The sequence below is a fragment of the Sander vitreus genome, chromosome 13, assembly GCF_031162955.1.
Source record: "Sander vitreus isolate 19-12246 chromosome 13, sanVit1, whole genome shotgun sequence".
Classification (NCBI taxonomy): domain Eukaryota; kingdom Metazoa; phylum Chordata; class Actinopteri; order Perciformes; family Percidae; genus Sander; species Sander vitreus.
In genome coordinates, this window is record NC_135867.1 from 9989813 (window position 1) to 10016200 (window position 26388).

The window sequence follows — 26388 nt, forward strand, 5'->3', positions numbered from 1 at the left end:
ATTCCCATCACACACTCGACAGCCATTTTATTTCCAGAGCTTGCCTCCCTACATGCACATTAGTGTTAATTTTGTCACCTATTTTTTAATTTAGTCTTAGTCTTAGACTTGTGCCAAATGTCCTCATTAGTTTTAGTCATATTTAGTCATTGACATATCATTTTTTGTTTGTCAAGTTTTAGTCGACTAAAAGTATTGTCATTTTAGTCTATTTTTAGTCAAAAGAAAACATGTATCTTAGTCAAGTTTTAGTCAAAACATTTTAGTCTTTTTTTAAATAAATTATTTCTGAGATTATTTCTGATAACCATTTCAGTCAAATAGTTATATAAAAATAAATTATATAAAGTTATATAAATATCGAGCCTCTTCCTTATTTCACCAGTAAATTCCCTGTTAAACGACAAAGACAACCACTGGATGGGAAAAGGGTATTTTACAATAACTTTGAATGCAGCACGAGGCTGGCAAGGCGAGTTTCAAGTGAACACAACATATGTGTTGTTTTTCAGACAACGGCAGCTACAGACTGCCATATGTCTCAGTGTTGGAATCCTACACAGTGAAATACAGACAAACATTTACACCGTTTAGCTGTCAGCATTTTAACCGTGTTTAATCCAGCTGCTAGCTAACGGTAGGCTAAAGTTACCTGCTGCCAAGTGTAGTGTTAAACATCTGTTTAGGAGCATCAGAGAGAAGCACAGGCATTTAAGTGGCACCGAAATCCGCATTGCTATTCCGTCCGGTAGATAAGATAAGATAAGATTAGATGTCGTTAAGGCACTGGCCGGTATTAGCACCGGGTCTCGGTACCCAACCCTAGTAACAGCTGAATATTCTACGATTGTAGACGAAAATGAAGAGAGATTTTATCTTAGTTTTTATTTTATGCAAAACATTTTAGTCTCATCTTTTTTCGTCAACAATAATGCATGTTAATTTAGTCTTAGGCAACATTTTTGGACATTGCGCAGTCTCGTCATCGTCTCGTCTTAGTCATGGAAAAAAAGGTTGTTGACGAACATATTTAGTCTCGTCTCGTCTGACGAAATTAACACTAATGCACATGTTCTACCAAAACAAGGTCCTTTCCCTTATAGCGCCGCCTTAGACGATTGTGATTGGTTTAAAGAAATGCAAATAAACCAGAGCACGTTTTTTTCCCATCCCAGAATGCTGTATAGACTAGCCAGACCCTCCTCCGCAGTGCTGCGGAGATAGGTCTGGCAATGCGAGACGACAGGCATGTGAACTCCTCACAGACAGTTGCCATGTTCAGCGGTGCACTGTTGAGAGTGAATAAGGAAGAGTCTGGAATGGATATTTTGCCTTATTTTAAATGTACGGGAAACACTGTTGTATGAAACTGCCAATTAGATTAATTTACTTATTAATCAAAGGTACCAGAACACCGTTCTGGATCGGTGTTGGCCCACCTTAACCCCTGCTTCTAAGTTGCGATAATGACGGATGTTAACATTGGACAAAGTTTTAACCCAGCAAAATTATTCTGAACTGTAATTTAGTAGGTTAACGTTACTTTACTGACTAGTTACCGTTAAGTTAGTTGAACAGCATATTGCACTGTTGCCAGCAAACAAGACCTACCTCAAAACTAGTGTTCATTTCTCTTACATTAAAGAAGATCCAGAATCAACGATAAGTTCAAACAGGAGAGAAAGGATGAAAAGTTGGAGGGAAATGAAGACGATGTAGACATCCTGAAGCTGATTTGATGAGACTCGAGACGTCACATCATTGATCAAAGATATTTTATTGTGAATATCACCTTTTTTGTCTTGTGTGGCAAAATGGCTGGCCACTTGACATCCAACCCCCCAGGTTGCAGGTATGTAACATAAAAAAGACATTATATTGGTTGGATTCTGTAGATATTTGTCTTTTTGTAATTTATAAAATGAAGTTGCAGATATTATATACTAAATGACTCAGCCTGAATTGAAAACCACAACCTCTGTGTTGCCAAAGCTGATTGTTGGCCTGCTTGAGCAGCTTTCTGAGTTATATCAGCTCTCACACAGAGAATGATTAGATATGGAGCACAGATTAGGCCATCATAATTATGATCATAAATATGACGTCTAAACTCTCTAAATAATAATGTGTTACATTATGATAGTGTGTATGCTTAAAATCATACAACATGCACACAAAATCTGGGATACTTCATTAGTCAGTTTTCTAATTTGAAAGCGTTTTAGATTCACCTGAAAACCGTAGCTGTGAACACAAATATGAAGTCCAATGTTCAGTTGCACATTTGCCTGCTTTGTCCCAATAATCATTGGTGTTGTAGCCTCGTTTAGTCCAGCATTCACAAGACCTCTATTCCTTATTTTTTGTTTTTTTCAAATTTCATTGATGAGATGGGTCTAATATTATTCCATCCCATATTATAGTCTTTGGTACACATCTGTATTTATTTTTATTTAGGTCACACTGCCCGATGTGGACCAGGACTTGTGAACAAAAGTACAGACACTTTCTTTAAAAAAAATTAATTTTTAATGTACTATGGACCAATTGTGTCCTGAATAAAGTTATTATTATTATTATTGTTATGTACATAGACACATTCAGCTCCATTTCCTGTAATTGTATCTAAGCACTTCCTATTGTGCCCTTAGTTCCTTTCGTTTTATTAGACCGTTGTCATCCAAACATGATGAACTGCTGGTTTTTAAAAAGATATCAGTCATGGTGTGGTATTTAGAGGAGAAACTAATTCATACATGCGTACATATTTCACATATTTTGAGTAAGGGGGAGGGGGGATGCTTAGGATAAGTGCTTATGAGCAATAGCTAACATGCATGTGTTTATTAATGTTACATTTTAATGTAACAACTGACAGATGTAGTACTTCTGTAGTTAAATCTGAAACTTGCGTGGAAATAATAAAATAAATGGAAACAATGGCTTTACAAGAGAAAAGCTGCCAGGCTGCCTGAAAAAACAGTAAATTCTTCACAAATGCTCCTTGGGATGTGCAGATAACATGCAGCCTCACTCTCACTACTATACGCCTTGGCCCTTTTTTCCATGTAGCCTATTATTTAGTTGGACAATTTAAAGTGAAGAAATGTGCTATTTTTTCTGCACCATTAATTTGCTATGGCCAGTTATGTTCAGCAGAAGGCACATCAGAACATTTCATTAGAAGACCACACAGATGTTCATCCTTCAAATTGACCATATTTTTATACCTAAATACTGAACTGAAAAACAATGCATCAAATATGGGGTGCCATTCGTAAAGCAGCTCACGCTGAAAATAACAGCAACATTTAGCTTCAAACAATGTTTAAAAAACTGGTATGAATTTTTGAGGGTCACTTTTTTGCACATTTAAAACAATATTTGTCAACTTAGAGATATTTTAAATAGTTAAATCCAAATCCAATCCAAATCTAAATCTAAATGTTGAATCTAAATGTTAAATGTTAAATCTAAATGTTTCGGGTGAAACTAAATATTTAACTAATATGCACATTCAAAATGCATCTCGAAACATTTAGATTTAACATTTAACATTTAGATTCAACATTTAGATTTAGACTTAGATTTAACATTTAGATTTAACATTTAAATTTAGATTTAGATTTAACATTTAGATTTAACAATTAGATTTAGATTTAGAATTTAGATTTAGATTTAACATTTAGATTTAACAATTAGATTTAGATTTAGAATTTAGATTTAGATTTAACATTTAGATTTAACATTTAGATTTAGATTTAACATTTAGATTTAACATTTAGATTTAACAATTAGATTTAGATTTAACATTTAGATTTAGATTTAACATTTAGATTTAGATTTAAATTTAACATTTAGGTGTAACATTTAATATTTGGATTTAACTATTTAAATATCTCTAAGTTGACAAATATTACAAACGGCACCCCATAATCAAAAAGCACTTTTTTTCATCTGAGAGAGTAAAATGATATTGCCCCCAACCCCCTTCCTAATGAATTCATATGTGCTGACAAGTGAAGAATAAACATTTTATTCAACTGCCTTGAAACTTGCAGAATTACTTTTTCAACATCTGCCATATCTCAGACACCCACTTCACTTCAGGATACCATTGTTGGTTTTGGGCATTTCAGCGAGGGGGTATTTGTATTTCAACTTCGTACCTCTTAAAGATTTTCTACTCCACCCTTGGCTTTCTTCCAGAGAAACCAAAGAAAATCAGCACATGGCTAAGCATTGTTAGTTGGAGCTGGACCATTTGGGAAAAACCCAAGCAATTACCTTTCCAGGTGAGTAGGTGATCGGCAGTATGATGTGATAATAAGGCAGCTACAGTGTAAATGAGAAGTGTTTTGAACTCTTAATGATTCTTACTGTGTGAGAAAAAATATCTCCTTAATTAAAGCAAATATTCTTAGTTGTTATACACAAAAGCAGCCCCCTGCTTTTGTATGAAACCAAATCTATCTTATTTGTCTCATCTCATCCCACATATCCCATTTTAATTCATAATTTGACTTTTTTATTCTCTCGCACACCAATTTCCCTCATGCCAGCTGATTTCCTTACTGTTTTTTGGCACATAGGGCACCTCCATGAGCGCTTTAAGTTTGGATGTTATAGGCAATAACAGAACAGAGCATAAGAGAGAGACTATACTGTGAACTATATATGACATATTTTTGGTCCATTTTGTGGTGTTGTTTGGATGTTACATGATATAGTCTCACCACTCATACAGTTCAACAACAACCATTTCAAAACAACCAAAAATGTGTTGGCATTTTGATCAGGTATACAGAAATGGTTTTGACTTGGCAACAGAGTGAAAACTGCTGCGTCTGGAAAAAGAAACTGGGCATGACATTGACTGTGCCACAATCAATCTAGTTTTAGCCTTGCTGTGGTGCAGAGTAGGCTATAGTGAGCTTTCTCTGAAGTTGGTGGCAAGTAGCTCAAAGTATCACAGCTTCGTGTCTGACACAAATGAGTTGCTTTAACTTAAAGCCTGGCGGTTCCGAAAATAAGATTGTATGTCTGCTCCTCTTGCTAGCCTCCCAAAGATGAAAAAGTGTTTCTAATTTCTAGAGTGAAGGATTTGTGAAGTAATTCCTATTAATAACCTTTCAACTGTATCTGCAGAGATTCAAAGGAGAAATAAAAAAAAACACGATGATAATCAAAGAAAACAGGGTAGTTATCCCTAAATATATCTTGGTATAAAAAGCTATTGGAATTCTGTTCCCCTGTTTGTTTTAAATTGCTGGAACAGTCAGTCCCATTTAAAGGCCAGGACAGCTGATTGCAACACCACCTGCACGGTTTGTGGGGAGGACTGCTTACTGACGTCAGATTCCATTTGCCTCATGGGCAGCGGCGGCAGGCCACGACGACAGCTGACCTCAGTAGTCAAATGGAGGGTGCAGCGAGAACGGCTGCTTGTTGACTGGTGGTGCAGATCGCTACAAGTGGGTGAGCACACATCGTTTGATAAACACACACTGAGACGATTGCAGGCAGACACAGGCCTGCTCGTGCAAATATTTGAGTGTGTGAACCAAGGCCATGCTACTGAATGCTAAAACTCTGTCTGTGATGCAAAAAAGTCTGTGATGCATAGTCACACAACATTTTACAGAAATTACCACATCCATATATGCACATACATTCATCAACCAAATATACTAGGGCTGTCAATCGATAAAAAAATGTTATCGAATTAATTACATACTCTGTAATTAATTAATCTAAATGAATCGCATACATAATTAACGGTGCCTGAACCGATACTTTTTAATGAAGTAAAAAAAAAAGAAAGATACTAAACAACAGTTGGCGACATTAAAGAACTTGTTTATTGCTAAGGCCATATAGTCAAAATTAAATGATTTAATAATAATGTCATTAAAACTATAACAATAACTTATTTCACTAGTAAATTGCTGTTGGACGACAAAAACAACCACCAGATGGGAAAAGACATTTAACAATAACTTTGAATGCATCACAAGGCTGTAAATTACCAGTTTCATTGAACGCACCGTCTGTGTTTTTCCACATCAGCAGCTGCAGATTGTTACACCCCGGTGTTGAATCCTCTACGGTGAAATACAGACAAACTTTACACCGTTTAGCATTAGCTGTAATCCAGCTACTAGCTAGCGGTAGGCAAACGTTAGCTGCTGTTGAGTATAGTGTTAACTAGCGTCACGTGCAGCGGTGTTTGTGTTGCCTGTAACGTCTGTTTCAGAGCATCAGAGAGAAGTGCAGACATATCAGTGGCACCAGATTTCGGTACCCAACCCTATTCAGGAAGAAGATTTGTATAAGTGTTCCAATCAATGATCCAGGCAGCACATTCTCGTCTCCCTCCTTCATTTTGCAGTTCAATGGTGGCTAGAACAGCTCCGGGTCAAACGTCAATATGGAATGGATTAGTCTGCGTTATTTTGACAGCCCTAAAATACCAAGCATACAATGCAGAAAGTCTTTCTTTTACTTTTACTGTCCCTGACACATGTGCACACACACACACACACACACACACACACACACACACACACACACACACACACACACACACACACATCTGCATTACCAGAGTTGTGCGGACCTTTGTAAAGACTACATTCTTAATGCTTATCTATGTCCCAAAAATATTTTTGGAGCTGTATACACCCAAAAGCTGTTGATAGTTGTTGATTTATATTCCTTTTTTATTAGGAAAAAAAGGACATGTTTGAGGGTGTTTTCACACCTGCCTTGTTTAGTTTGGTTGAATCGAACCCTGGAGCTTGTACCCCTTTGTGTGGTTTGTTTGGGCAGGTGTGAACACAGCAATCGCACACAGGTGTGGACCAAAACAACCGAACCAAGACCACCTCCTCACAGTTATAATCAGTGGTGGAATGTAACTAAATGCAAATACTTTGTTACTGTACTTAAGTACATTTTTCACGTATCTGTACTTTACTTAAGTACAATCAATAGTGCATACTTTTGACTTTTACTTCGTTACATTTTGCAGCAATTATCTATACTTTCTATTCCACTACGTTTCTACAACGTTCCGTTACATTTTCGTTACATTTACATCAGTTTTTCCCCCTGCCAAAACGTCTTCCTGACCGTAATACGTGCAGTCCGCAGGGAAGCCTTCAGCAGCGGCTATCGAGCTCCCGGTGCCACTCGCGATATTACGAATCCCACTATGGCCACGCCTATGGAGCTAAATCAGGGCCAAATGTTTTGTTATTTTGAAAAAATATATATATAGTTGAAAAACTAAAGCTTGAAATTGAAAATTTAAGTTTTGGTCTAAAACTTGAAAAATAAAACCATGTATTCAAACTATACATAAGTGTACCAATTATTCTTTCAGTTTGAATAAAATTTAGATTAAATTCTGGAATTATTTTGAATAAATTATTAATTTTCATTTTTCACTTTTATATTTGTTTTCAGTTCCACATTTCATGTTTTGAGATTCAAAACTTATTTTTTTTACGGCTTCAAATCTTTTTTTTCAGTTTCAGATCAGTTTTTTTCAGTTTCAGACTTTTGGCCCCAATTTTGCATAGGGGCGTGGCTTCAACTCAGAGGGGCATGGAATTATGACTACAACGCCATAACTGACTGCCGAGTGAATACTGTGGTGCATACATTCAAAGTATTACGTGGAAGTGGAAAAAGTCATTGTTCCTGCTGAACTGCACAATCTGACACAGTTTATTGCTCTTATAGTGTAATTTGTACCACGTGTTGTCCAAAACAGTTGTTTAAATGGAACTTTGTCACATTGATTTGCCTTCTATATACTATATAAAAAACCTACAGTTGAGTGTTTAGAAATACAGCCTAATGGCTTGTTTGACTAATTTGCATTTGTTTTGACTTGTACTGTTGTGAAAAACAAACTATATACAAAGAGAAACATTTTTTATTTTATTTTCCATACATAGTTATTTAATGTTGTTGTTGTTATTTGCAGTTGATGACTATTAATAGCAAATACTAAGGGAAAAAAAAAACATGAGCATATTTATGTGTGGGACTTAGTTTGATTTAATATCACACTGCATTATTTGTTTTAAATAAATGACTTTTTTTGAAATATCAATTTATGGTAGGCCTAACATATTAATTATTATATTCAGAAGATGATCCTCATATAATTCAACGTAGTTACAGCTTGTAGCCATCCTAACCTTTATAGCCTTTACTGAGACTACCTTTTCAAAATTAAGAAGGGACTAGTTTTAGGAAGCATTCTCAGGAAATCAAAAAGATAATCAGATTGTTGCCAGTTTTTGTTTACAGAGTAAGATGTATATAGCTTTGTATGGGTATGTGTACATATACAACATGTGTTTTGGCATTTTGGGCACACTTCTACTGCACACAGACAAAACTCACACATCTCATTCAACCATTTCACAAGCTGAGGAAAGGGTCGTGACTATCAGAGGTCATAAATGATGAACCAATCCATCGGCTCTGCTCCTACAGGCACCTTGGTGTTCATGTGGACAACACCTTTGGCTGGAAGGCCCGTGTTCAAAGTGTGTGTTATCATTTAGCGCAGACAATCATAGTGAATCAGAGGGTTTATGTTATACTAGGCTGCATTACAGAGCATATTCATATGACTGTCATGAAGGTTGTGGAGAGGAATAGAAACCAGTCTCTCCAGGCAAGCACAGATAATATGGTCTGATCTATCTTTAATTTCCATGCCAAGTATGAGCTCTTATCCTCTGGCAGAAGATATGGGTAAACTTAACATTTCTAAACTATAGGCCTAATTTGGATTTAAATAATGTTGCTTGAGGCTGCAGGGGAATAGCTTCATGATATATTATATGGTTGTGTGTTGCTCTTGTCACTGTGTGTGAAAGATGAACAACAGATTGTTGCTGTGTGATGTGCAGTCTGACTACATATCACTTTGTTTATGTTGTTTTTTTATTGTAAGTCATCATCTGTATGATAAAACAATGGAATCGTTGGAAAGGTCTCAACCTGGACAGTAACATATGTCAGTCTGAAGAGGATACATTACTCCTGCTTTGAAATATTGACCTCTGAACCTTGAACCCAGTCCATCTTTGAAGGCTTGTCATTCAGCAACAGAAAGTGCTACACACATAGGACCAGCGGTTATAGAAAGCTCTGGACCTCCGCTATCATGTAGATATGGTTTTCAAAGTTTACCCACTGTAAGCACTGTCAAATAACATGGTAATAAGCTATTTTCACCTATTTAACGATTATATTTTTAAAATCTGATGACACCAGTGTGTTCCCCATCCCAAAAAACCCCAGGGTGTATCCAAAATTATACACTACCAACTACTAATTATGAGAAATATACCAATATATTTAAAAACTACAACTCCTATAAGAGACGCCACAGAAGCTGTTACAAAGCTTGTCTATTTGTAGTTCTTCCGGGGAGGGTGGGGGGACATGTTCGTTTCTGCTGTCTGCCGTGAATGGGCTCCATTCCATTTCAGATAGCCGCCGCCTGCCGGCCGACCGAGCCCACAATACATGAGACAAATACATGAAACTGTATTTTATTATTATTAATATCTTCATTGTTTAAATCTTCAAATACAACGTCAGACAAAAACATCAATATTACGAATATTATATATTTTTATCTTCTTATCCGCTGAGCAGAACGTACTGCGTCACTTCCGGAGTCTTCCGCGGATTCGTTTAAACGTTATTACGGTGCATAACTTACTGGAACAAAGCTGAGCAACGTGTTGTTGCTGGTGACTAAAACACTGACTGTATAATATGTACATTGAAGCAATACTGTCGTTAAAAACCCGCTGATCGCTGTCCGATTCTGTTTGAATGCCCGCATTGAAAATGAATAATTTATTCAAAATAATTCCAGAATTTAATCTAAATTTTATTCAAACTGAAAGAAAAATTGGTACACTTATTTTTAGTTTGAATACATGGTTTTATTTTTCAAGTTTTAGACCAAAACTGAAATTTTCAATTTTAGGCTTTAGTTTTTCAACTATATATATATATATATATTTTATTTTATTTTTTACATTTGGCCATGATTTAGCTACATACACGCCAAGATCCACCCTCCCGCTCCCAATACTACCGCTGCTCCTGTTACTGCTGCTGCTCCCGATACTCTGCTTGGCCATATGTGAAGCATCCGTTCACATAGGGTTAATATACAACCCGTATATTTAGCTTAAAAACACTCCCAGTCCTCCTCAGCTGTGAAGCCGCGTACTTGTTGTCCAAGCCCGTGTGTTCTCACTAGATAAATGTGTGCAGCATTCACTGTCCCGTGGGAAATAATGCAAAGTCCAGCTTCATGCAGATCACCCTGATAACCAGAATTGTAAGTCAGAATGTAAACTGGGCCACAGATGGTAAGCACAATTACATTAACCTAAAACTAACTTAATTAAAATGCCACAGCCCATACCGTTTTATTGTAAATTATTAGAATATAGACATTAAGAGAATAAATCGTTTTTAATACTTAAAGTACATTTAAAATCAGGTACTTTTTACTTTTACTTAAGTAGGGTTGTCATTGTTGTACTTCTACTTTTACTAAAGTAAATATATCTCTGGTTATTTGTACTTTTACTTAAGTACTGAGATAGGTACACTTCGGTATGCTTCGTTTGTGGTGAGAATGTGATCCGACCTCGATCTGACCCAACTACCAGGTGTACGTCGCAAGTTTGAGCTAAACGGCTCCTGCAGTCAGGTGTGCTATGCAATCTCCGATGCGGCAGAGCATGCAAACTGTAGCAACTTGCAATGTTTCTGTCACAGAAATATACTGCGGTCAAGCTCACAGCTACGTGCATCTCCGTGGTCAAACCAACCGCAGCAAAAGTTGGAGACAGACCCTGGCAGAGCAGAACAAAGTCCCGGTGAGCAGAGTTAACGTAGGAATGTTGATCGTGAAACAATGTCTGGAAAATTATTTTAACTAATACATTACAGATGTGAGAAAAATGCACTATTCCAGAACACAGGAGGACCTTCTTCTTGTATTTACTTTCATGCAAGAAGAACAACTCGTGTACCTGTTTACAGTACAGCCAAACTATTGAAAAAGATGATTTATTGTGTCATGCTCTGCAAATGAAAACTTTTGATTGAAAACTTTGACTTTGTTTTGTCATGTATGTTTTGTGCTGTTATGTATGTAAGCCAGTGTTTGCCTTGCGATAAGACAATTTCAGAGAAATCTGCCATTAAAGCAAATCTAATCCAATCTAATCTACCCATGTTGAGCCATACCATGAACACCCGCGATCAGTTCTCATGCTGCACGCACAGATCAAGTGGTTTTTCAAACAGGGACAGCATGGGGTTTATCTTGATGAAGAGTTGGAAGTGTGCTGTTTTGTACAAACAATAAGAGCCTGTTGCCTGCAGCTTTTAACCTTAACAGCTCACTGTGGCTGTTGTTTTTTTCTCTCCATAACTGTCTACATCTTGCTGTGTTGAGCTATTTTAGTGAACAATGGCACTGCTAACGATGTGCCGCTAACCTCGTGACAAATACATTGCATGTGTTGTGGCTGCTTCAAAATAAAAGCCATCCCATACTTTGCCAGTTAAGCAATCAGAGAACAGGGAAGCTTTTGTTTTTTGTTTTACCTATTTTCCCCAATTCCATTCACATCAGTGTGACAACATATCATCTTCCTCAATGTGATATAAAGTAAGAACGTTAAGACCAAAGGTGGAGGTGTAAATAGTACCAATGACTTTTCATCGCTAAGAAGTTCTAAAGGATATTAATGCAGTGTGAGAAATATGATTTCGTACAAGTCAAGGGTAGCCTGGATGAGCAAACAGGTGTGTCTGACTGCACTTGATATAAAGAAGAAGATTGTCTTATCTTCATTCAGAGGTAAAATCCCACTATTTCAAGTGTACAATTTATCAAGTGATAGAGTCGTACAGCCCACAGGCATAGGAAGGCATGATGAATACCTGGCATGGGCACAAACAGTTCCCTACGTCTTTGCAAAGGTAATTATAATGGCATAATAGGTCCTTGGGGACTAGTTGAGATTACTGGCCAGGACACAAAGTGTAAACAAAAAAAATCATCTACCATAGATCACTGTTACTACCACTCCTCAAAGTCACAAGGATCACTGTTGAGCCAAAGATTAGGAGAAGAGGGGTGGTGATTTTGAAGAAATTCCCAAGTTTGTAACAATGAAAGCGGAAGCAGACAGTGTTGGGTGAGTTTTGAGTCTAGAAAAGTTAGAAGAATATAATGTAATTGTATATCTGACATATGATACAATTATTTAACAATTCTCCACTTGGACTAGGATTGATTAATACTGTAATATAAACTTAAGTTGTGTTATCTCTATACACAACTTACAACAACTTACAAATATGCTGTACTGAGTCAGGTGAAACTTTGACACAACACAGGAGGACTTCTCATAATACTGACTTGAAAATATAAAAGCCTTTAAAATGTTATGCTGTGTTGTTTCTGAATATGGCTGCAGTGGATAATTGGGTAATCCTCAGAACACAGTGAGCATTAGTGAGTCTTTCCAAAGTCCTTCATTTCTCCCTGTGCTCCTCCTGTGGCTCTGTGGACATCATTAGAGCAGACTGAGGGATGCCAGGCAACTGTGTGTGTGTGTGTGTGTGTGTGTGTGTGTGTGTGTGTGTGTGTATGGTGCAGCAGTGGAAAGACAGCAGAGTCAAGGAAATAACAGCAAAAAACTGTCAATAATGCAGCTGTTTCATGAGGGATTTGATATGAAGCTGTTGTGGACAGATTCACCAGAATGATTGTCCCTAATTGAAGTCCTTCTATCAATGTCGAACTCTGCTAGGTCGATACAATAAATTATCTTCAAGCACTTCACTAGCAAGGACCACGCCACAACAATATGTCATTTTTCAATCAATCAATTTTTTATTAGTACCTTCAGACATACAAAACAAATTCTACAATGGGTGACAGGTAATGTCAGATGGCGCACAGAAAAAAGAAACACAAATTGAACAAGAAAAAAGACCCTCTCTCACCCGCCACCCTCTGCGGTCTCAAGGAAAACAAAACAAACAGAAACCACACCTTGCCTAATCACTCTCCTCTAGTTCTTGTGGGGCTGAGGTCATTAAGTCTATTTGTGCTGCTGTGCTTTCCCATAGGCTGATAGTTGATGATTTGGCTTTGTTAATCCTTGCTGTAGAGAGGTCAAGCATAACTATGTCCAGAAAATATGCCAACCGCTGTTTTATACAAAGTGAGTGAGGGGGGAGCCAGCGCTGAGCTTTCATTTTCTTGGTTGCAATTGAGCCGGCTAGCCAAATTTTCCTCTGTCTCCCAAGCAGGTGTAATTTAGAGTCGTCATTAAGTAACAAAACAATCGGGTCAGTAGGAACTCAACATCCTATCACATCTGATATTATTGCTTTTGTTTTATTCCAAAACTCATGCACCTGTTCACACTCCCAGACCATATGCAGGAAAGTTCAGGTTGACAGAAAGTACAATAGGGAGTGGGAATGACTTTAGAGACGTATCTCTTCTGAGGAGTTCAATATGTCTATAAGTATAGTATATAATATGTATATAAGTGGATATACTGGTGATTTGGGTTCTTGGAACAGTGGAAAATGTTGTCCCAATTAATTGCGTTCCCGTCAGGGTTCAGCTCTCGTTCCCATTGCATTACTATTGGGAGTTCTCCTATGGATACTTGAATCAGTTTAGCATGAATCTTGGACACTAACTCTCACAGGAAAATCAACAAACCTGACTGGGTGCGCCTCAAGACTGTTTCCCCATGGCACTCCATAACATTGTAGGGCTGATCTTAAGCGCAGATAAAAGTAGAAGGATGTCCTGGGGACCTCAAAACTAGCTCTCAGGTCTTCAAAACTCAACATACCTTTATCATTGAATAGCTGGTCTAAAGTATAAATACCTCTGTCACTCCACTGCTTACAAGCAAAGGGTTTGTTACCAGACATTAAGTGTGCATAGTGCCATACTGAGGTATTCAAATGCCACTTATTGGTGTAGCATAGTTGCTCCTCCACCTGTTTAAAGTTGGTCAATGACCTGTGATAGGTCGGACACAGAGATGACCTGTGATAGGTCGGACACAGAGGTGACCTGTGATAGGTCAGACATGGAGTGAGCAGCCACAGGGGGTAATACGATACAGCCCCCACCAGGGGGAGGCAATGCTGTGACATGTGGCATAGGAGGCAGCGGAGGCCCTGTGACGCAGCTGTTCGACCCTGTCGAGGAACGTACCCTTCTGAGATGTGTTGCTGTGGATAAAGTGTAGTTATTGACATGCAGAGAAAAAACATTTGGGTGGTGGGGAAGGTCGGGTTTAGGGAGAAGAGGGAGGGGGAATAGGATAGATCAGGTGTAATTGAAAGAGGAGGATTAGCCTGTAGCAGAGCCCCTTGGTTTTCAGAAGAGGGGCCTTGTGCGGCTATGCTGGCTGTCAAGAAGAGGGAGGAGCAGAAGTAGTATTGCTGAAGGCAGCTGAAGGAAGGGTAGAAGAAGGGATGAAAGGATGCATGTGCTTGGGAATTTTGTGTAGCCTGCTGACACAGGGATAAAAATGTTATGGAGAGAGCAGGCACAGGGAGTCATACAACCTGGCCCCCAGGGGGGATGCTGCTGCGGCCAATGGCAGTGGAGGCAGCGGAGGCCCCGTGACATCACGCCTTACGGTTTGACCCTGGTGTGGACCACGGAAGCGTTTGAGGCTCCGATATTGTCGCCATTGGAGTGGTAATGGAGGCGGAATAAAGGTGGAACAAAGTTGTTTTGTTTTGTTTTGGTGGAAGGTAATGCCTTTCCCTATGAGAACCCGTTGGAGGCGGGCAACGATCCATTCTCTGATGTCCAGCTCCGTCTGTGAAGTGGTGTATAACTGGAGACGGTATGATGAGTGTACCTAGTAGAGCACCGGTGCAGGCAGCTTCCTTGCCTGGGTTGGTGTTGAACCCTCGCCGACAGCGGAGAGGAGGCCAGAGCTCTAAGTGAACCTGAATGGAGATGACTTTGCTGTGTTATGCTAATCATGGAGCGCAAACGACTCTGCTGTGAAGCTGCTGGGCTGCAGTCTGAGTGCTGTATCGTGGCAGGAGGGGAACCAGTTTCAAAAGATCTTCGTACAAATCATCATCCTAATTATGTAAGCCATGGTGAGTTGAGTCTTTTTGTTTTCGTTTTTTTGATCATCGTGTTGCACGGTCTGTCTGTCCTCGAGAATGTGGAGACAAACGGCACTGAGTGGGTTGGCTTGGAAAATAAAGGCTGGTCAGTGATTAGAGATGTGGTTGAGGCGTGGCCCTGCAAAATGCTCACATGACACATGTTTTTGTATATTTCTGTATCTCTCTTTTTTCTCCATCCAGCTACTCTTTGTGCTCCTTCATCTTCCCTTCTCTGCTCGGCTATCCTCCTGTCCCTCCTAACCTGGTGGGATTTGCTCCTCTTGGATAGACCCAGAACCAGATGGTGCTCAAAGGCTTAAAGGTTCTGACTGGCACTGTTTCTGATTTGTGCTTATCTGGCCGTGAGCTGCCTCTCGTGCTACTGAAAACATCTGGGCCAGTGGTTCATGTCTGTTTATGTGGAGCGCAGCTGACCTTTGGGATCTCGGCCTTCCAGTCTGCTGCACAGGGGAAAAGCTGCCTGCCCCCAGTGCCCAATAATGTAAGGCACTTGGTACTTGATAAAACCGTTATACCACATGCATACATTTATGTGTGTGTGTGTGTGTGTGTGTGTGTGTGTGTGTGTGTGTGTGTGTGTGTGTGTGTGTGTGCATGCGCACGTGCGTGTGTGTGTGCGCACCTGCGTGTGTGTTTGTGATGCACACTAAGAAGAAATAGTGGAAAAACTGACACACATTGTGTAGCTGTGTCAGACAAAATTGTGTGCATGTACTTAGTGGGTACATGGTGGACACAAATACAAAAATCAATAAGAGATACTCTCTTTCTCACACACACACACACACACACACACACACACACACACACACACACACACACAGACACACACACGAAAACACATTTAGACATATATCACACAGAGTTATTGGCAAAAAAAGCAAACCACTGAAATGGGCAATTTAATATCATGCTCTGCAACTCTGAACAGTATCTTCCCTTATCTGACTTGTCATGCAGCCAGCTGTGGGTGTTCAGACTGCATGTGCTCCTGGAGAAGTGTGTGATAAGGAAAAGGTGGGTAGCTAAAAACACAGGAACGTGACAGAAATATCAAAACCAATATGGTGGTCTTCTCCAGAAAACAAAGACCATGGCAACAATAAGATGAGACTGGAAAAAGGAGGACTGGGAGAAGGAGGGAGAGAGTCACAAAAAGAAAAGTGGGTGTTTTCCTTGGCCACCAATTGTCTCTTAAGGTGACTGATAAATCGACAACGACATCCCACTGACTCCAAAAATAATGCCATGTTTGTATCTCTGAGTTGTGTGAGTGTGTGTGCTTGTGTATCCTTCCATCTGTGTGAGGGAATTAGAGTTTTACACCATGTAAGTGAGGACATTTTGTAAAGTGAGATCCTCACTTCTTCAAAGTGCTGTTTGAGGGATAACACTTGATTGTAAGTTGAAAAGAAAAACAATGTATTAGTCAGCTAAATGCTTTCCGACTTCCTCACCATGTCTATGGCCCTTGTCCTAAGCCCACTAGTCCCTTGTGAAGATGTTAATCTTTAAAAATGCACTGTTAGACTTTTTATTGTAAATATGCGGTGAGTTACTGTAACTACCCCATTACAGTACCATAACTGTACATGTTTTTAACAGTATGATGTCCTTACCGCAGTTCCATTGTACAGTATAATACCCTTACTGTAACTTAGTTTTACAGTATAATACCCTTACTGTAACTTAGTTACTGTAACTTAGTTTTACAGTATAATAACCTTACTGTAACTTAGTTTTACAGTATAATAACCTTACAGTAATTTTACTGTAATTACAATTTGCTAAATTATACTGTAATTGTCGTGATGTATTATAGTTTTACTGTAATTGTGGTTCACAGTATATTCACACTATTTGGCATTGGTAGTACAAATAATTGACTTTAGTACAAAAGTAATACATTTTTATTTTCGTATTATACAGGTACAAATACCAAGACCAAGATAATTTTAAGTCTGAAAGTGCAAAAAAAACAAAACAGACACAATTTACATACAAGCGATACAACCATTTTTAAGTATGTGCCAAACAATGGGCAGCCTTCATGTCTGAACAATGCAGTTACCATTTGAATTGACTCAAAGAAAACAAAATGTACACTTTTTTAAATCCCCAGATGGAACTTCAGAACACTGAATAACCTAGCCAAAATCAGTGCATCCTTTATCTTGGCAGTTTTTTGTTTTTTTTTGAAATTCTGAGTATGTATGAAAAATGTGGTGCGGTTGTTTACCACAGAGCTGAAGTTGTTGGGCATTTGGTTGGGGAGGGGAAGGAGGAACAGTCTGTTTAGAAGCATTTGTGAAAGTACGATGAAGAGGCCGGACCCATGATACTCCTGCTTGCTGATCCACATCTGCTGGGGTGGTCCGTCCTGGACTATATGGGAAGCAGAGAAAGGTCATGAGTTTATCTCATCTAAACTGTTAACAGACTTACAGTGGGTACGGAAAGTATTCAGACCCCTTTAGATTTTTCACTCTTTGTTTCATTGCAGCCATTTGCTAAAATCAAAAAAGTTCATTTTATTTCTCATTAATGTACACTCAGCGCCCCATCTTGACAGAAAAAAACAGAAATGTAGAAATGTTTGCAAATTTATTAAAAAAGAAAAACTGAAATATCACATGGTCATAAGTATTCAGACCCTTTGCTGTGACACTCATATTTAAGTCACATGCTATCCATTTCTTCTGATCCTCCTTGAGATGGTTCTACTCCTTCATTGGAGTCCTGCTGTGTTTAATTAAACTGATTGGACTTGATTAGGAAAGGCACACACCTGTCTATATAAGAACTTACAGCTCACAGTGCATGTCAGAGCAAATGAGAATCATGAGGTTGAAGGAACTGCCCAAGGAGCTCAGAGACAGAATTGTGGCAAGGCACAGATCTGGCCAAGGTTACAAAAGAATTTCTGCAGCACTCAAGGTTCCTAAGAGCACAGTGGCCTCCATAATCCTTAAATGGAAGAAGTTTGGGACGACCAGAACTCTTCCTAGACCTGGCCGTCCAGCCAAACTGAGCAAACGTGGGAGAAGAGCCTTGGTGAGAGAAGTAAAGAAGAACCCAAAGATCACTGTGGCTGAGCTCCAGAGATGCAGTAGGGAGATGGGAGAAAGTTCCACAAAGTCAACTATTACTGCAGCCCTCCACCAGTCGGGGCTTTATGGCAGAGTGGCCCGGCGGAAGCCTCTCCTCAGTGTAAGACATGAAAGAATGCATAGAGTTTGCCAAAAAACACATGAAGGACTCCCAGACTATGAGAAATAAGATTCTCTGGTCTGATGAGACCAAGATTGAACTTTTTGGTGTTAATTCTAAGCGGTATGTGTGGAGAAAACCAGGCACTGCTCATCACCTGTCCAATACAATCCCAACAGTGAAACATGGTGGTGGCAGCATCATGCTAGGGGGGTGTTTTTCAGCTGCAGGGACAGGACGACTGGTTGAAAGAAAGATGAATGCGGCCAAGTACAGAGAGATCCTGGAAGAAAACCTCATCCAGAGTGCTCAGGACCTCAGACTGGGCCGAAGGTTCACCTTCCAACAAGACAATGACCCTAAGCACGCAGCTAAAATAACAAAGGAGTGGCTTCGGAACAACTCTGTGACCATTCTTGACTGGCCCAGCCAGAGCCCTGACCTAAACCCAATTCTTCTCTTCTCTTCACATCTCTGGAGAGACCTGAAAATGGCTGTCCAGCAACGTTCACCATCCAACCTGACGGAACTGGAGAGGATCTGCAAGGAAGAATGGCAGAGGATCCCCAAATCCAGGTGTGAAAAACTTGTTCCATCATTCCAAAGAAGACTCTTGGCTGTAGTAGCTCAAAAGGGTGTTTCTACTCAATACTGAGCAAAGGGTCTGAATACTTATGACCATGTGATATTTCAGTTTTTCTTTTTTAATAAATTTGCAAACATTTCTACATTTGTTTTTTTTCTGTCAAGATGGGATGCTGAGTGTACATTAAAGAGAAATAAAATGAACTTTTTTGATTTTAGCAAATGGCTGCAATGAAACAGAGTGAAACATTTAAAGGGGTCTGAATACTTTCCGTACCCACTGTACAATTTCTGCAAAAACCGAATATGACAGTATAACAAATAACACATCAGTCATCAGTAGTAGTAGTTTACAGGGTTTTTCCTACCCAGATAATTCAAAGGACTTTCTACTTTCTGTTTTCCCTGTTTGATTAATTTTGTAATTTCAGAATTCATACACATTTTTACTAATATATTTTCATGACTTTTCCATGTCTTTAAGGCATATCTTTATGGCCATAAATCCTCTCAAACATCTGTATAAACATGAGAAGTAGAAATAAAATAAATTACAAAATTTACCACAGTATATCCTAAAGGATATTTTCATTTTTTTTTCAACATGGACCCTATTTCCCTGTGTTCTTGTGTCTAAGTGACAACAGTCTTTGACAATCTCTGACTACATTATGGAAAGGATTCCTACAGAGGTCAACAGTTCTTCTGTTAAAGAATAAGATCCTTTTTTTAAACTTAAAAACATCCCCAAAATTGCTATTGCTTAACCCACCAGACAAATAAACAGTAACTTTTGATCGTTTGGTGATGGTGATTTCGGGGCTGTTTCTTGTTTAAACAAAAAGGATCTTCCTCTTTAACTAAAAAGTCTATCTCTGTAGGGATCCTTTCCATAATGTTGTCAAGACACTTAAAATAATAATCTGAGACCGTCAGTGGCAAAAACAGAACTTTTAGTGGACGAAACTGACGACGCACATTTGCCCTATATGATTACATTGGAGCCCGGTTCGAAGCTGCAGGTCAGTGTTCTCGCTCAATGCTGGACCAATTTCAAAGATTGTTGTTCTTATCAGTCACTTAGACAAAAAAAACGTGAAAACTTTAATTAAAATTAAAACAACACTATGTAACTTTTGCTGAGTAACTGTGACCAATGCTGACACAAGTGGTAAATACAGGATGCCGGTGCATTTAGTTCTGTCGATGTTGGAGCAGGCAGGGTACTCTCACAGTTTTCCGGTCACTGGTTGTTATTCTACATATGAAATTATGAAAATTATTATTTTTAAGTGCATGCATGGGGTTATAAAACAAAATTACAACTAGATAAAAAAAAAAATGCATTCCATGCATTAGTACGCAGGGAACCAGTATAATGTAGGTAACTCTTATATTGTTAGAATAACACAGAATGTTATGAGCTGCATTACAAGTTAATCACGTAATAGATAGCTAGATAGCTAACAACAACACTATTTTGTCAAGAAAAACTTAAAGCCATTATAAAGAGTCCTTAAATCACTTGTTTAATGATTGGTCAAATTTAAGGTTAAGCGGCGAGGGAAATAAATACATTTTACTTTTCTTTTCCTCCATAAACCATGGTACCTATACACTCAACTCCTAACACCATATTCTTTGAGTTACACAATCTTTGGCTTAGGTCTCATAAACTAAAAAGGATGAATTCAATGAAATATCACATTACAGAATGCTATAATACTACTGTAACGGGTATTGAGGCTAATTTTTGCTGGACATCTTGATGGTTTTAAGTGGCCAAACTCTGAAGCCGAGGGAAAAAAAATGCTATCCACAAATGCTCCACATTAACATTATTTAAAGACGTCTTCCCTGTCACCCGACATAACTTTTAGAGTGGGTGTTTTTATTTTTTAAAGATGTAATGTTAACATTAGATGCTATTAAAACTAGATGGGCAACTGTAGAGTTAACGGTTTAATGTTAACTTTACCTCCACTAATGTTAGGTTAATAGGAACGCGGTACGTTTTGCTTAATCATGCTAAAACACTGACAAACCAACCCACAGACTCAACATTAGCATTAAGCGGAGGTAATGTTAGCCAAAATGCGGCAACAGCAAGCTAAAAAGCTAGCAGTTACTCACCTTAAACTTCCAGAATATGGGTTACGTTTTAATTCAGACAAAGATAATGGTGGTCTGACAAGTGAAAAAGATGTCCCGAACAGCGCATGTGAGCAGAGATTTTAATGTCACAGAATTAGCAAAGATTGGTCTTACCTTAACGCTGCTCCAGCTCTCTTCGAGGAGAGTGTGTGACCCGGGACTCTGGTGCGCACAGACCAAACCGGGTGGTACTCCTTTGAAGTCTTTTCCCGGTACCCCTTTCAACGCCTTTGAAGTATCTACGCGCTAATCATTTGAAGTCGTGAGGTCAGAGTTAAAATCTGGCGGTCAAGCATTTATATCCATAATGTCTTTCTTGTTTCTCTCAATAAATGATTTACACTGCTGAAAAACATGTCACATTTTTTAATTACCTTCAAATAGTGATAATTTATTTTTCCATTTCATTTCTATGCTTCTATAACATTAACTAACAATTTTATTTAAGTCTGTCTTATTCAACTACAGTAGCACTACGGCTGTTGTTTTACAGCAGACTACCGCAAATTCAAAATATACAGTAAATCACTGTAAATTAAATGTTATTACCCATAATGCAATGCATATTACAGTAATGTAATAATAAAAAATGATGGTATTTTACTGGGCATTTTGTGGTAAGTAACTAGAAATTACAGCTAAGTCTAACAGTGTGGGCCACAAATACTTACATAAAAAAAACAGCAAATAAAATTCAAAAACAGCTGGGTACTGTTGTAAAATATATATGTTGGGGACTATTTTCAGCCAAGGATTTGGTGCACAAGTGGGCATTCACAACAGCAGGACAGTGCAAATAAAAAAAATAAGAAAATAAAGAAGTTGTAGTAGACACAGTGTGCAATGTTTCTGTTTGCAATGTTTCTGTGGTTATATTTTATTGGATTACAGATTTTTTTAAGATTATTTTTTTGCATCTTTATTGTAGATAGGACAGCTTAGACTTGAAAGGGGAGAGAGAGGGGGAATGACATGTACTGAACCCGCAGCCGCTGCGTCAAGGCCTGAGCCTCTGCATTTGGGTGCACACTCTACCAGGTGAGCTACCCTGTTGCCCGGATTACAGACAAAAAAATAGACGAAAAATGTAGTCTTCACGTGCAAACTCCTTAAGGAGGTTATGATAGTCAAGGATAAGGTTAGTCAAGGATAAGGTTAGGAGCTACTTTAGGAAGTGTTTTCCTCGAGCCCTGATTGTCATCTTATGACCTCAGGCCCTTCTCACTCCTTCTCCTCTTCCTCCATCGCTCACATCATTGAAAAGCCATTCCCCTTTCCTCAGTTACCCACCACTTGTTTCAAACTATTTTTCTCTTTTTTCTTGGCTTTCCATTCCCATTCCCCTTCCATTAGCAACTGAAGGTCATCCTAATGGGGCCACTGGCAGACCAACATAATTGCAATTTAACACAAAGACAATTAGACATAGGTAGGACAACCCACCCCACCTCCACACACACACACACACACACACACACACACACACACACACACACACACACACACACACACACACACACACACACACACACACACAGAGGGTTCCACAGCAATCGTTCTATTCCCTGTCTAAATCCCTGCCTTGATCACCATTATTGTCCCACTCAGTCATTCCATCTGCCATCATCCATTCTCTCACTCAGTCACTCCATCTGTCCCTTTCTCAGTCTTATTGACCCTTTCAGTCATTAGCTTCTTACTCACAGTTGCCCACAAGTGGAGAATGCCAGTGCTTGCTGCTACTAATGTAATGTGGGTTATTTTCAGTTAAATGTACAAATTGTAACATTGAAAAAAAAGTGTACAGACATTGTACATATGAAGCATCTGTCTTTCTAGATAAGGGTGTCATTACAATATACTTAAATAAGTGCTTCAGAATAAATTATAAAAGTAAGACATGAAATAGAAACATAAAAATAAACAAAACAAATGCAAGTCTAAATGGCAGCTGGTGAGCTGATTTGTAGGTGTCCACAGATCTGCCCTTGTTAAGCATAGGCCATTGACCAATGTTCCTCAGCTGGGGAAAAACCCTCAAGAAGGAATCAGACATTTTAAATGCTGGATTAGTACCTGATCTGCAGGGAGGAATACTGCAAGCAGGAACAGCTATAGTCAGCTGTTAGATCAACAACCTTATCTACCATGATCTCTGTCTGGCCTTTCCTCTCCCTAGTGCCCTGCCAATCCAAAACAATTGTAGTTTTTTTTGCTCATGCAGATGCTTCCCCTTCTGGGAAGCATAAAACCAAATAATTTGTGTTTGGCTAGCTTGTCCACAAGAACCTTAAAAACATTATAGATTATAAATAAATTCTAAAATCCCTTTTATACATGCTGGACAACCATCAACTATTGTTGCCAGAAAGGGGATAATTCAGGCAGTGAAAAGCTTGATTCTTACCCAACATCATTCAGCAAAGCAATATGTTATGCCATTTTTAATAGTTTGTTTGATGAAAAGTGCACACATACTATAATGTAATGCAAAGAAGAAGCAACAGAAGCTGAGATATGTGCATAGATTACAGCTTCTGTCTTCCCAGTAGGATAAACCACCTCCGGGCATCACTCATCTTGGAAAGTCAGAGTACTGTAGCGCTCAATCTAGTTTTCCGGTAACTCATACAACACTCAGACACGGCTTCCTTAATTTGGAAGGCTGTCGTGCTGAGTCAAGGGAGGTAGGGAAAAACAGGGCACTTTCTGTGCGTGTGTGTGTGTGTGTGTGTGTGTGTGTGTGTGTGTGTGTGTGTGTGTGCCTGTTCACATGCTTGCACTTAACACATATAGACTGTGATGAATAGTTTAGCAGAGTTTCATTCCAACTCATTCAAAGGCGTTACATGTCTCCCCTGGTTCTGGGTTCCTTCTAATTTCATTACAGCTGTCAAGAAAAAACAAAACTTCCATGAGCATCAGCAAGGAAACACAGCAGACTGAGATAAAGTTGCTGTCGTAGCCCTTTATTGGATAAAAAGTCTGATAGTGTTTGATCGGGTTAAGTTATCTTGGCTGTGTATGTCTGTGTGTGTGTGTGTGTGTGTGTGTGTGTGTGTGTGTGTGTGTGTGTGTGTGTGTGTGTGTGTGTGTGTGTGTGTGTGTGTGTGTGTAAGAGAGGTGAGTTTTGTCTCCCTATGAGAATTTGCATAGACTTTCACATCATAGATTGTTAAGAATGATAAAATGAATTGACAGGGGACAGTTCCACCGTCATTAGATTGATATCACCTTCTCCTTCTACCCATTTAGAAATTCGTCAAGATTAATGTGACTTATTAAGTCATTTTGACACGTGAAATGGTCTACAATATACTGGTCATTACAGTGTTTTTACACAAGGCGATCAATCTTTCCTGTTTTGGTGTACCTGTCTTGTGTGTGTGTTTTGTGTGGGATTATTGTTAAATGTACTGAAATGTGGATGGAAGTCAAGCCCAAACGTAAGTAGAAACATAATGTGATTGTGATTGGAAGATTTCTCGACTTATTCAAGATTGGAAATAGGTAATACTCCCTGAAACAAGGCAGTGTTGAATTTAAGAATCCCTTTATTTAAATATTTAAAAGCACTACCATTATGCACAGACACATGCACCATTCACAAATGTCAAAGACAAAACCCCGAACAAATGAAAAAACGTTTTTTAATGGGAAGCTCATACAGGGACAGCAAGACCCTACATCGATTTGTTCTTCAACCAGTTCATGCTCTTCTTACAGGGCTTATTCTTAAAGGCTCCAACACTTACTCTTCCTGAACTGTGATCCTGCTCCCTTTTAAGCTAGCAGCATGCAAGCAACTCTTTCCCAAGCCCACATTAATTAATGGGATGACCAAGATGCTCTTGCAGTCCACTAAGTCCAGTTGTGTTCTGTGATTGCACAGCATGAGAATGTTGACATACAGCATTCAAGATATAGTGATCAAAGTAAATCTTAAGTCACACATATGAACCCACTGAGCTGCTAGTATGTGGTACCCTAAAAATGGAAGAGAGAAGAACATTTTTTTTTTTTTTGAGTTTGCCTTAAAAATAATTTGCATCCATCTGCTAACTTACAGTGTGTAGTCCATCATCCAATCATCAGTTCTGGTACTTCGGCCTTTGATACATTTGAGTATATCTGTGGGTCTATCCCCACAACTTTCCTCTTAGCTTCTAAATGGAGTGTTCAGCCAACATCTCTATCGATTAAATTATTGTAGGTAATCAATGTTCATCAGGATCAAACCAAAATGAATGAATGGTGCCAATGGGTTTCGAGTATGTGCGCTGTGCAGAATTAAAGTGGGGTAGTACACCCTCCCAATTTGCTATAATGCAGGGTTTGTGTGAATTGCAGTAAAACTGTATTGTGTATTTTCTGGTGTTGTTGACTGACCCTTTCATAAATCAATCAGTCAATCAGTTAGTCAGTAAAACAATTGGTTGATTGAATTGAATGGTTAAGTACAGTAAATATACTGTAAATTCATCTAGAAACAACACCGCACTGCATTTGTAGATGGTTTATTGTTAGAGCCAGGGTCAGGGCAGCAGCTTCTTGTGAAATATCTGCTAGCACAGTCCTTGGCCATTTATTAAAGTGGCAGCAGTATTCTCCATTTATCTCTTCGTGCCCATGCCTTGCATTTTTAATGACAATCCTGTTTGTACAGTCATGCTTCTACTGTATCTTCGTCTTTCAAAGTAGCCTGACATTTCAGCATGTACAGAAACTGCTAAAATCACATTGTTATTTGACCAAAGCTGTGTCAGTTTTTCCTCACTTTAGATAAAGGTGGTCTTTGATGGTTCCTAGAAAATGCTGTATAGTGTATTAGCTTATTTTGGATATATATATATATATATATATATATATATATCATTTAGTTGAATCCAGGCTACTTCATGGATTTTTTTTTATATACTCAGTATATACTAAAACACGAACAGGGAAGGCAAACAAACTGGAGACAAAACACACAGGAATGCAAAACTGGCTACAAGACACACACAATGATCTGACACAGGACAAGGGGAACACAAAGACTAAACAGGGTACACAGGGTAACGAGGTAACATGAGACAGGTGACACAAGGGCTGGGAAACAGGTGAAACACATTAGGGCTGGGCAGAACAATCGAAAAAGGCGGGAAAACACAAGACATAAAGTAAAACCAGACT